The sequence below is a fragment of the Canis lupus genome, chromosome 1 (assembly GCF_048164855.1).
Source record: "Canis lupus baileyi chromosome 1, mCanLup2.hap1, whole genome shotgun sequence".
NCBI classification, from domain to species: domain Eukaryota; kingdom Metazoa; phylum Chordata; class Mammalia; order Carnivora; family Canidae; genus Canis; species Canis lupus.
Genome location: NC_132838.1, coordinates 62169500 through 62182023, shown reverse-complemented (window position 1 = coordinate 62182023; position 12524 = coordinate 62169500). Strand labels below are relative to the sequence as shown.

The 12524-nt window shown below is 37.2% G+C and overlaps 1 long non-coding RNA gene across 3 annotated transcripts in view; it reads left to right on the top strand.

Annotated features, from left to right (window-relative positions):
- Nucleotides 1-11869, top strand: part of LOC140636825 (uncharacterized) — a 492878-nt gene extending 481009 nt beyond the window's left edge. For all 3 annotated transcript variants that reach the window (XR_012034060.1, XR_012034058.1, XR_012034057.1), the window contains one exon: nucleotides 11746-11869. This is a non-coding gene — a long non-coding RNA (uncharacterized lncRNA). The remainder of the gene's footprint in view (nucleotides 1-11745) is intronic.
- Nucleotides 11870-12524: the final 655 nt, after the last annotated feature.

Sequence of the window (12524 nt, the reverse complement as noted above, 5' to 3'; positions counted from 1 at the left end):
GAATGAAAATAATAATAATGAGAAATTTCCAAAACGAATGATAGACAACATAAATCCAAGAAGCTCAGAGAACACCAAGCAGGATGAATACTATATATGTATATATACATGCACACATACATACATATATACTTGGGCACATCATGTTCAAATTGCAGAAAACCAAAGACAGAAAATCTTGGAAGAAGAAGGAAAGTGAAGGACTGAGAATAATTCTCAAGTATCTGGTATGGATAGTCCCTATGCAATAGGGTAAACAGACTGGAAAACCTCCCATCTTGAATTTAGCCCTAAATTATTTCTTATATCTCCATCACCCTCCCCACAGCATCTGCCAGCACTCAGACCAAACCCGAAACCTGGATTTTTAAACCACTGTTTTAGGTACCACCACCTCCCTCCCCCTGCCAGAATTTATTTTCTCCCTTCTATTCTATTAATCAGCTTGAATACTGTGACATATCATTTTTTAAAATAATATTACTCCAACATACAACTTTTTCCAAATGTCGCTGATTTTACATTCTTGTGAGTATCTAAATATTTTCAAATAATAAGGTAATGTGGTTTCATTGCAGAAAACTATGAAGGTTAAAAACAGTATTAAGAAAAACAAAATAACTCATAATCTTGTAGTCCAGAGTTACTTGCTATTAAAAAACTTACATAGTTTTACAGTATTTTTCTCTTTCTAAACAGCCATACATCTCCTGTTTTTAGGTCTTTCCATACGTGCTTCTATATACCTGGAACACTCTTTCCCTCATTTGCATGCTTTCAGGAACATGGTGATGTGCCTTGGCACATAATACAGGGAAATCTCTATGACCTGAGTATCGTATATATATGCAAGAATACTCAGCAAGAGTTCACAAGCCCGGTCCATCAGGCTGTGTGCACTGAGTCCTTAATTAATTAGGCCTGGGAGGGTGAGGGGAAGCAATAGCAGAAGGAATAATCAGGCACAGTCCTTTTTCTCCTTGGTATTGGAATCAGGACAAACCCTCACCCGCTTTGGACTGAGTTCCTAGGGTTCATGGATAACTGTGTTGGCGGGGGTGGAGGGGTTGTTCTTAAGGAGAGATATTATTATTGTTTTTTAAAAAGAAGTATAGAGGAATAAGTGATTGTTTGAGGGCGGGGTGGAGGTCACTATATTATATTCATATCTGCATCCTGAAGTTTGAAACAGGTCATGCTAAGTCTCTAGTCTGTGCATGCTTCTCATTCTATTGAGTTCCACTGGAGAAGGAACTGTATGTATCCCTATAGGATACATTTCTAAAAGCCAAATGATTACCAAAATTTAAGCCAAGGGTACTAAGTGCATTATTGTCTTTTCTGTCTTTAAAAAAAATTTTTCTCACTATTTTCCTATACAAGTACTAGCTTATAAATTAGTGAAATTGGGAAAGTTCCTCTTTTTCTTCAAATGCTTATTCATTCATCCATCTGGGCTAAATTTTTTGTGACTTTTGGAATGAACAACCACAATAACAACAAAAACACGTAGCCCTTCATTAGAGAGACTCACCAAATAGCACTTCAATTAAGAACAAAGCCAGTATTATGGCAAACAAGTCGTGATACACAATACTGTCCAATTAATTTCAATAGGTGTGATTAAAAAGATCTCTTTCATGCCAGTGGTTGACAATCTTTAAAGAAATGTATCTGCCTTGCAAATGGACGATTTTCTATTCAAAGGGTGCAAAGAACTAAGTAAAATTTACAAAAATCTTGTCACTGTCAATGTGGGAGAAAAAAAAAAACCCAGGACAGTAGAACTCTTCAATGAAGCCTATTGTTTTTGATTGAATTTTCTCAACTGTAGTGCTTTTTGTATAAGCTGTCACAGTATAACTTCTTTCACCCCTGAGGCTATCACAGTAAAAAGGATATTTCTTTCTCATGAAAAAGTTCCACGCAGCTAAGATTTTTATGGTGTATCTAGTTGTATAAAAAAGCAAAATCATGTTCTTAATTATCTACTATTCTGTATAAGAAAAGTGCCTGCTATGATTACTCAGGGAACAGAAAAGTCTCTCTGCATTCCTTCCCAACAGCAACACTGCATAAGATAAAAAGAAGAGAAACAGCTTTTTATTTTGAAGTAAGCGTCAAAAGAGCTTGCCTGATGGGATTGTACAAAGTCCAGTTTGTGCTAAGAGTTACTTAAGCTGGAAGTGCCACTGCGAGGGAAGGAATGGAAAGAAGGCAGTCCTTTCACACAATTGCAGGGCATCGCTGGGAGCCTCAGAGCCTGCATTCAGCTCCTTGGCTGGGACAAAGGCAGGGCCAGATCCTCACACTCAAGTGGATGCAGAAGGAATAAAGAAAATGCCTGGTATTCAAGAGCCAACTCTCAATGGGCCTTCAGGATTGCCCTTTTTGGTTTTCAAGGGTGAAGAAATCCACAAATGTTTGAGAAAAAAAATATGTATTTCTATTGTGAGTACAATGTGGTTGGGTCCTTCATCGTGTACCTGGTCTTCAATCTCCAAACTCTCCAAGTGAAAGAAGAAAAAAGCAGATACAGAAAGAAAAATCAACACCAGGCAGATTTTCTTTCCCTTTTTTATTTTGATTATGACAGAAGTCAAAACTGCACTTGGACCTTGCAGATATGGTGACAGCAGAAAAACTCTTCATTCGAAGACATGGTAATAGATGTAGTCTCATTCATTCTTCTGGCTTAATCACCACTTATTCTCTTGATTTTTTTCATACTGTTGCCCACAAATAACGTTGAAAGTCTTGCCCAGGTCTAGCTCTGCTATGAGAATTTCCCAGACAACTAACTGCAGCCCAAAGTGAGCTTCTAGATTCATAACACTTACCACGGATAATGCTCATGTGGCACTAAATATTTATGGCCATGAATTATTCTTTGGGTATGCAGGATTTGAAGGGATCTTGAAACATTCTAGTGAAGAATTCCAGCAAGAGAGTAAACACGTGAACCTATCACTTAAGAAAAGCCCAGTCTAGAAATATGAAGATGGACAAACAGGTAGAAAGAAAGAAAGAAAGAAAGAAAGAAAGAAAGAAAGAAAGAAAGAAAGAAAGAAAGAAAGAAACAGGTCATGACTGAAACCAGAAGAATGGATAGGAATACATACATAAAACACTATAAATGGAGAAAAGAAGAGGGATTGAAGAGAATTCTGAAGAACATCATTCTTAAGAAGTATATAGTACAAAAATTAGTGGAAGGGAATTTTAAGGTGTCAGAAAAGCATAAAGAATGTTATTTATTTGTGTGCTTTTAGTTTTTCTGAAGGGAGTAGAAATTATTATTGATTATTTCAGTATTTTTCAGAATACCTGTTACAAATCTTTGCATAGAGTATGCCCTAAATGTTTACTTAGTGTCTGAGACATGAGCAATAAAGTCACATAAATATTGCTCTTGTTTTCCTTTAGATTGCTATTCTTTAGGCAGTAACCCCAGTGCCACTCCCCATCCAGGGTATTGATCCCATCTTCTCTCAGAAGATAGTGGGTGGCAGCAGTGGACCCGTTAGTAGAGGTCCTTTGCCTCTAGGGGGAGCCCAAGGAAAGAGTACTGGATAAGGTCAAGTCTGAGACCTTATTGGGTCAAGGCAGTAGAGAATTGAGCTTTTGGTAAATCGGGAAGGGTTAGAAGGAATTAGCTTCCACAGAGCTGAATCCTTCATTCTTTTGAAATTGCACCTTTTAAAAAATTTCACATGACAAGAAGCAGATTCAGGCTTGACTCTCAAGCCTGTGTGTGTGTGTGTGTGCATGTGTGTGTTCGAGAATTTGAACAACTTTCAAATAGGCAACAGCTTAACACCACCCCCAGTCTCTTCCACTCCACTCATCTAACATTTAGCCCACCTTTCAGGGTTTTATTACCTGTTTTGTCATTGCGCGCATTTGAGTTTGCAAATATTGTTTAAGTCTGTAAAAGTACATTTTTATAGTTTACCCTTTCAAAACCTTCAAGGTTAAGATTTAAGTGTTTAATATGTCACAAATTCCTGCATTTCTTAGGGCTCCTGGGTCACCTCGTCCTCTGCCTTTAGGCTCAGGTCATGATCCCAGGATCCTGGGATGGAGCTGAGTAGGGCTCCCTGCTCAGCAGAGAATCTGTTTTCCCTCTCCCTTTGCCCTTCCCCCTTAAATAAATAAATAAATAAATAGATAAATAAATAAATAAATAAATCAGTCAATCTTTTAAAAAAAATCCTGCATTTCTCATCAGTGAAAAAACTATTTCAGTTTATTTGTCTGAAGATGTATTTTGCTCCATGTAGGGGAGCTTAGTATAATGTGCAGACAATTCTGGCCACAGGCCACAGAATTTGCCACAGACTGTACTAACTCTCTTGCTTTTGGGTGTAGTGTCTCCCTTTGTTGTGTCTTCCTTGGTCAGGTTAAAATCATGGAAGCATTCCTCTTAAACGGAACAAGTGTGAATACTTCTTACAGATTGTGAGTTGTTTTATTACAGTCATCAAAAAAGTCCATAGAAAAGACAAATAAGATCCAAAAGCAAAGTATCCAATACTAAGTATCTACCTATTAGTCAACCCTTGTTTTCCTTACACTTGGAAAAAGGGGTGGGGGTGCTGAAATAAAAGTCCTTTTTTACAGTTCTACAATCATAGCCAAGATGGGGTACTTCACATCCCAATACAAATGAGCATTCTAAAGCAGGAGGGATTAGACAATATTCACATAGCAGGTTTACTGCCATTGGACTGGATTTCCCAGTCCTAAAAGGACAAACATTTCGTCTCACCATGAGTGACTAAAAAATAGGGTATAAAGGGTCTTCCAAATGGTGAACCACCTATTTGTTTGAAGCGTGTTTTGTAAGTTCAATAAACCAATCTGCTGTTGGATTCCATCAAGCTGAATGAAAATACATTCATTAAGTGTCTACTATGTATGGGGCTCTGCACCTGCACAGAGGTATAGGACAAGTTCCTGCCCAAAAAAGCTGATATTCTAAACTGTTGGCAAATGTATATGGATTTGCTGTTTTCACCACGGCCCACATCAATGTTTTACTTTGAATCCATTTATTTGAGAGTCCTGTGAACTGCTGGTCATAAGAACAGATACCTAATACCAGGTATGAGGAATTCCAGACATATTTCTAAATGGCAATTTTCAGGATCCCATGGCAAAGATTTTAAATGGATTTGATCAAAAGTCAAAAGAAGCCTTTTCACATGCTCTTGCTGAGAAACTTGGCATTGGGACTGTACCTAATTGAGAGACTGTTGGCTGAAGTGTATTGGCTTCAAGCCCAATCACAGGACCCTTTGGAACAAAAAGTAAGGCCATTAGTGTGCATGCTTAATTCCAAGTGATCTTGTATGAGTCTCCCTCATTCTTGGGATTTACAGGTCCCATGGTTTGGTAGCATGAGAGAGTGACACGTTAATCCTCTTCTTTTTTCTCTCTCATCCTTACAGACTACTATAGGTTACTGACAGTCCTGTAAATGGAGATTAAGTTGTTTTTTGGTTGTTTTTTTTCTTTTTTCTTTTTCTTTTTTTAAGATTTTATTTATTTATTCATGAGAGAGAGAGAGAGAGGCAGAGACACAGGCAGAGGGAGAAGCAGGGTCCATGCAGGAAGCCTGACGTGGGACTCAATCCTGGGTCTCCAGGATCATGCCCTGGGCTGAAGGCAGCGCTAAACTGCTGAGCCACCTGGGCTGCCCGGTTGTTTTTTTTCTAACAACTTGGCAGTGAAGCTTATATCAGTTTGTTGAATTATAGGTATTATTAACTTTGAATATCAATCTCATTATAATTTTTTTTCTGTGGGCCTTGGTAATAACCCCCCTTCTTTTTTTAAAGCAGCTTTATTGAAATATAGCTGAACTGTAGCTGGTTTAAACTCTATCAATTAATTAAAAATCTTCCCTTAGTTATGATTCCTTCTTATTAGAGTCATTACATATTGGATTTGTGGGTTTTTTTTTTGGGGGGGGGTAGTGGTGGTGGTGGTGTCTGCAGAGTGACTAACCAAATGCAGAAACTGTCAATAGACCTAGAATATTACTTAATCCCTTAGAGAATTCCTCTATATATTTGTCTTTAAAAAGCAAAAGCAAAACAAAACAAAGTAACAAACAAATAGACACAACACAACAAAACCTTTAAAAGCAATATTCTTTTTCTTTAGGTAAAAGTAAAACTTGGACAAATGTAAATTATATGAACTCCATTCTTCCATTATCATTGTACTGGCTGACAATCTTCTCTTGCCAAATTATTTGTTCCTGGTTGTAAGGAAGATATTTCTAAAAAATAACTTGAAAGAAGCAGGGGAAATGGTTCTCTAAAGAAAATAAATGTACACTGTTGTATAAGATCATTAGCAAATGGGTTAGAGTAAATTTGTAGGTCCAAAGAGATGGAAAAAGACTTTAAAAGGGGAGTTTCCAAAGGTTTTCTTGATGAGAAAGTTCTCTCTTCCTGGTGCCTGGCTAGGGCTGGAGAGGTCAAACTGTGGGGATCTCTTCCTTCTGAGAACAGATGCCCAGTGAGCTGGATGAGGCTATTCAAGAGTGGCTACTGGCACAGAGATCCACCACCACACACTTTGAGATCTTATTGTAAACTGTCATGATTGACCTGTTTAAAACTTAAGAGGAAGATAGCCCCATATAGGATTCAGTGGGAAACATGAATTTGTCCAAGAGGAAAATAAAATGAAAATTATCTTGAGATTTTTCAAGTAGAATTAACAGTGCTAGTTTCAACAAATAATTATGTCTTTTTAAAAAGTTTTTTAAAAATAATTTAATCTGAAACAAATGCAGAAATGTAATTTCTTGTCCTGCAGAAATAGCCATGGTTTTCCCTGTGATGTTCACAAGCTATTATTCGTGCAAGAGCTATAGACTTACTTTACCCATGCACCAAGCACCCCTCTCTCTCATTTTTGGGGAGCCCAACTTGCTCTCCCACTCACTGCCCCAATTTCCTTCACTGGCAGAGGGTTAAACTTGGACCAAAAATATATGTCATGGTGACATGTACATTGCTGGAGAGACTTTATATAACTAGGTTCAAAAGCCTAGCTCTGCAGCCACGTTTCTATGGCCTATATGAATCAGTCTTATGCAGTTTGTGATAAAAACCAAGTTTTGTTTTTTTTTTTTTTTTTCCTTAGGCTAAATTTTAAAAGATGTGCAAGTTTGGTAGAAAAAAATTGAATCAAAATCAATAAAGAAACTGAAGCTTCTTTATTAAAAGGTACATCAAAGAAATTCATTAAATATATATTGCATGTCAGAACCAAAAAAAAATGCCAAATAATAGTATAAAAGTTTTATCCTTGTATAAGTATGTTATATAATCAAAAAGAAATGTGTAAGAAAAGACTGTTAAATTATCAGATGCTTGCAGATATAACGAAAATTAGGGCATTGTTCAAATAGCCAATTAGTTGTAAAAGGATTTGCTGCTTTCAGTGTAATCTTTTGAATTTTTTTCTTTTTTCTTACTAAGAACTCATAAACTATCTTTCCAAGAGTTAAAACATTCCACCAGAAACAAATAACAAGACTCCAGTGTATTACTTATTTACAAATAGAGAATCTAATTGTCAGAAATTCCTTTATAAAGATTGTGTCTTGAGTTTCTTCCCCAGAAAGTCTAATATGTCTTTGGTCACAGATGTGTACTCCCTATGGACAGAAACCAGGCAGCCTGTTTCTGAGTGCCTTTTATCAGTTCTGACACATCATTGCTCCCGTTTCTTCATAAGTACCAGAGGATGTAAATGAATAGTGCCCCACCTCACTATAATTAGTGGCCTTATCTAATAAAGGTGCCAAGGTTCCGCTCTGTGCTTTATCTGAGCTCACAGCCTATTTTTTGGAGGGGAGGGAGAAGTACTGTCATCAAGTCCTGCTTAGTGATCGCTGCCACCCTGTACTATTTTAGAGATTTTGACTCACTCGTAATTCAAGGTGACAAAAATGGAAACCACTACTTTGGATTTTCAGTTACGACAAATGAAAATGCTATTAAATATATAAGAAATTATAAGAACCTCTGAAATGGTAAATTTTTTCCACTGAGGTCATGAAAAGTAAACCTGAAAAAAAAAATACACTCAGCTTTTGGCAAAATCTAAATGCACAACCATTTCAGTAACTTATCTGAGGTAGCTATATTTTGTTTTATTGTACCATAGTAACACCACTTTCCATTTGAGATTTCCCATTTCTGCATCATGATTATTACTATTATCATTATCATTCCATAAAATTTCTTCCTAACTTTTATTCCCACTGTTTTCAACTTCTCTGGTTCATCAAAGTCCCATCTACAGGGAGTGAAATAAAGTATTCCTAAATCCTTCAGGCTCCAATGTCTGGATGCATGCAGCCTTACCCCCATGATAACAACGTAGTGCTACACCAGATCTCCCCTCTTTCCTCTCAGAGATGCTAGACTACTACAGTAGCTAATAGTAGTTGAGGTAGAAACTGCTGAATTTCAAGTCTGATCTATTGAAGCTGAGCCTCCTATAAGATACCCAAGTGAAGTTATGTGGTTGCAAAGAATGGAGATGTATGGTTCACAGGATTAAAATCTGGATTAGAGATATACATGATATCCAAACATGGAGGTTAGGATCACTGTAGGGCAGAAAGGATATTAATAACACAAATTCTGTGAAACAATTTTTTGTGAAAAACTAAACATAAAATATTTAAATTTTGACATCTAAATATAAAAATGCAATCTTTAAGGTCCTACGTCTAAATACATTTACACAAAGAAAAGTCCATATGCGGAAATGTTCAGTGACTGCTTTTGAGACATGGAGTTATACCTGTAATGCACGTGTATTACTTGTGATGCTTTAAAGGTGTTTTGTTTTAATGTCAAAAGAAACAAGATTAGTATATTCAAGTCAGGCATCTTCAAACAATACAGAAATGCATACAGCGAAAAGAGAACATTTTCCTTCAATTACCTCCAATACCACACTCCTTGTAGAATCAATGTTACAACTGTAGCATGTAACCTCATGCAGTTTTCCAATGCGTTTACAAATACAGGAGAGAAAGATAGGTAAGAGAAACATTTGTTTGTTTGTTTGTTTGTTTGTTTGTTGAGCTTTGGTTTTGATTTTGTTTCATCATAATCAGATCTTAAGCCTTTTTCTTGCCTTTACCTATATTCTCTACTTAGATGATTGCTCCTTGTCCATTGGTTTTGAGTGCCTCTATATGACTGGTGACTCCTGATTTTATATGCTCAAGCCATGACCTCTACCCAGAGCTCTAGACTCACTCATACTACTTGGTCATTTGATACTGACACTTGGCTGTGTACTAAACACTTTGAACTAAATAAAGCCCAAACAGAATCCTCAATGCCTGTTTTTTCCTGGGGCCTCAACCCCAAATCATTCTTCCTGTCCTCAGTATAAGGTATTTGGTTTTGTTCATCCAGGCTAGAGCCCAAAATAAATTGTCCTCAATTTCTCAACTTCATATATAATGTATCAGCAGAAGCTGTTGACTCTTCTAAAGTATATTCTGTATCCATCCACTTTTTCCATCTCCACTACCATCACCTTAGTCCAAACTATCATGTTCACTCATCTGGATTACTTCATAGTCTACTTCTCTTCCACTCATGGCTCTTCAGAACCTATTTTCCATGCAAAAATGATGATTTGTAAAAAAGTATGTCAGATCACCTTACTCCTTGATTAAAAACATCCAGTGGTTTCTAATTTCTTTTAGAATAAAATCTAGACTCTGTGCCATTATCTCCAAATCCCTCCATGGCATGTGCCTTGATCTCCATCATTCTGGCTACATTGGTTTTCCCTCTATTCCTAAAACAATAGCAATTCCTTCTGGCCTTAGAACCTTTGTATTGCTGTTCCATTTATCTGAAAAGCTCTTTCTCCAAATATAAGTAACCTGACTCCTTCTCAACTTCCAGTTCTAAATCCCAATGCATCTTCTCAAGGAATTCTTCCCTGGCTCTGTTTCTCCCTTATTATTCAAGTCTTTACAGGCATAAGGTATAAATACTAAAATTAAGCAATGCGTGTAATCAACTTAGAAAAATGCTGGTATTTTTATTATACAGTCATTATACATGACTTACCCACTTGGGGTTTTTTCACAAATCATTACTGCCAAGAAATGTTCATCTATTAAAGTGGGGGACAGAACCAGATATTTACCCTCCCTACTAACTTATAAAAGCCAAGAAAAGAAAAAGAAAAAGAAATAGAGTCCCTTTTCTTAGTCTAATTAGTCTAGTCTTATTCATGACCTTGTTCCCAACTCTACCATCTATAGCAGGGAAAACTGAAAAAGAAAATACATGAATTATATTCCACTTTAAAATTTAATTCAATCCAACTGTTTGCTATAATTATTTCATCTTTTACATGTATCTCCTCAACTTCTTCATTTCCTTGAGAAAGAGAAGGAAAAAGAACTTATATTACCTCAAAACAATATGAAAAAGGGCATGTGTGGCCTCTTGCTGGTTCTTGGGTAACTCAAGAATAGTTAATGAATGACTATATAATCCCAGCATCACTTTATTTTTTTTCCAGCATCACTTTAATTGACTATATACTTTGCTTAATTTAACCCTTGCAATAATTCTATAAAGTGAATACTTTTATTATCCTGATTTCAAGTTGGAAAAACTGAGGCAGAGAGATGATGTTATTTGGGCACAATTGTACTACACTGTAAATGACAGAGCCAGAAATTGTACCCAGGCAGTCTGCTCCATACCTGATGTCTTTGGCCATCATCTTATGCTGTTTTCTTAGTATGCTGGCTGGATCCAGTGAGCTATGGTTGGCTCAGTCCCATCCTTGTGCTTTCTGCTATTGTCTACTGCTGACATCTATACCTAATGAACTTGTGGTGAAGTCTCCTTGGCTGGCCAAACACTGGGCTGTCAACTCAGCCTTCACATTACACAGGACCTGGTGGAGGTTCAGGAGGAAAAACAAAACCCTGTCTAGGCTTGTCTATACCATTCCACCCACTTACCCATATTTTTGTGTGAACACTCTATTCAGTGGGCTCCTCCTAGAGACCTAATGGGGAGTGGGGCCAGAGCCCTTATGCTCTCCTCTGTTAAAAGTCCATGTCTGCATGTCTCATTCCCCTATGTCTGTCTTATCTTTTCTTTCTCTTTTTCTGCTCATAAGCTGCTGGGCCAAGGGGGTGGGCTGGTTGCTGACTTTGTAGCACAAACTTTTGCTGTGAAGTGCCTTCTTTCTCCCAGAGGTAGCACTTGTCAGTTTCCCTTTTCCATGGGCTCCGCCAACAGAATCACTGTTATGCAACCTGGTGCAAGAGGGATGAAAATGCACTGGCTTAATATTTGTCAAATTTATCCATACCTCTCTTGTATGTCTTCCCCGGTAGAACACAGGCTAATGATAGCGGAGGCGTCGGCTGCCCTTTGTAGACCAGCTTGCTGACTGTAAAATCTCAGCTGTTTACTTCCTTAAAACATATGGTCTATTTGTCATGGGTATGACCTTAATAAAGGTCTGTGCAATGCTTAGAAGAATAAAATACATTGTAAAACCTTTCATCCATCAAATGTCTGTCATACTGCCAGGCCAGGTGGAGTAATAATTGTGCTTGCATGTATCAGCAAAGAACAATGTAATAGATGAAACTACTTCAAGTAATTAACTTACTCACAGCTGTTTTTTTTTTTTTTTTTTTTTTTTTGACAGAAAGTGGCTTGAAAGACTGAAGTTACCAAGAGCAGAGAATGAGGCACGTAGAAAACGTTGCCATAACATCACACTGTCTGTTTACTGGAAAGACGGCATGATTAAACACATTATAGAGTTATAACTTGCCTGCTGTGTTAATTTCTTGTGGCTGCCACAAAAAGTTAGCACAACCTTGGTAACTTAAAACAATAGAAATTTATTTTCTCACAGTTCTAGAGGTCAGAAGTTCAAAATCACGGTGTGGGCATGTTCTGTGGAAGTTCTCCCAAAGATGTGGGGTGAATCCATTCCTTCAGTCTTCTAGCTTCTGGTGGCTACCAGCATTCCTTGGAATTCTTTGGCTTATGGTTACATTTCTCCAATTGCTTCTTTGGTCTTCACATCATCTTCTCTGTATGGCAAGTCTTCCCATTCCTCTCTTTTATACGGATACATGTGATGGCATTTAGAGCCTATCCATATAATCTAAAATAATCTCCCACACTAGGGATGGAGAGGACACAGGTAAGGGGAAGAGATACATCTGCTTTTTCAAGCAATATATTCACCATGCTCAAATAGAATGGCTTTTCAAACTTTCTAGATTTCCGTGTCCAAGGAAATCTTAGCCTTCAATGTTTCAGCTCTCCCATAAATGTGCTTACTACAATCCTGTCCCTAGATTACTCAAATTAACCTCACTTTTCACCATTTTATGCTTACTTGAAAATAATTGCTTGGTGATTTTGACAACTATAAATTAGTATTTACCAAAATATATAATGCAATGATATAAA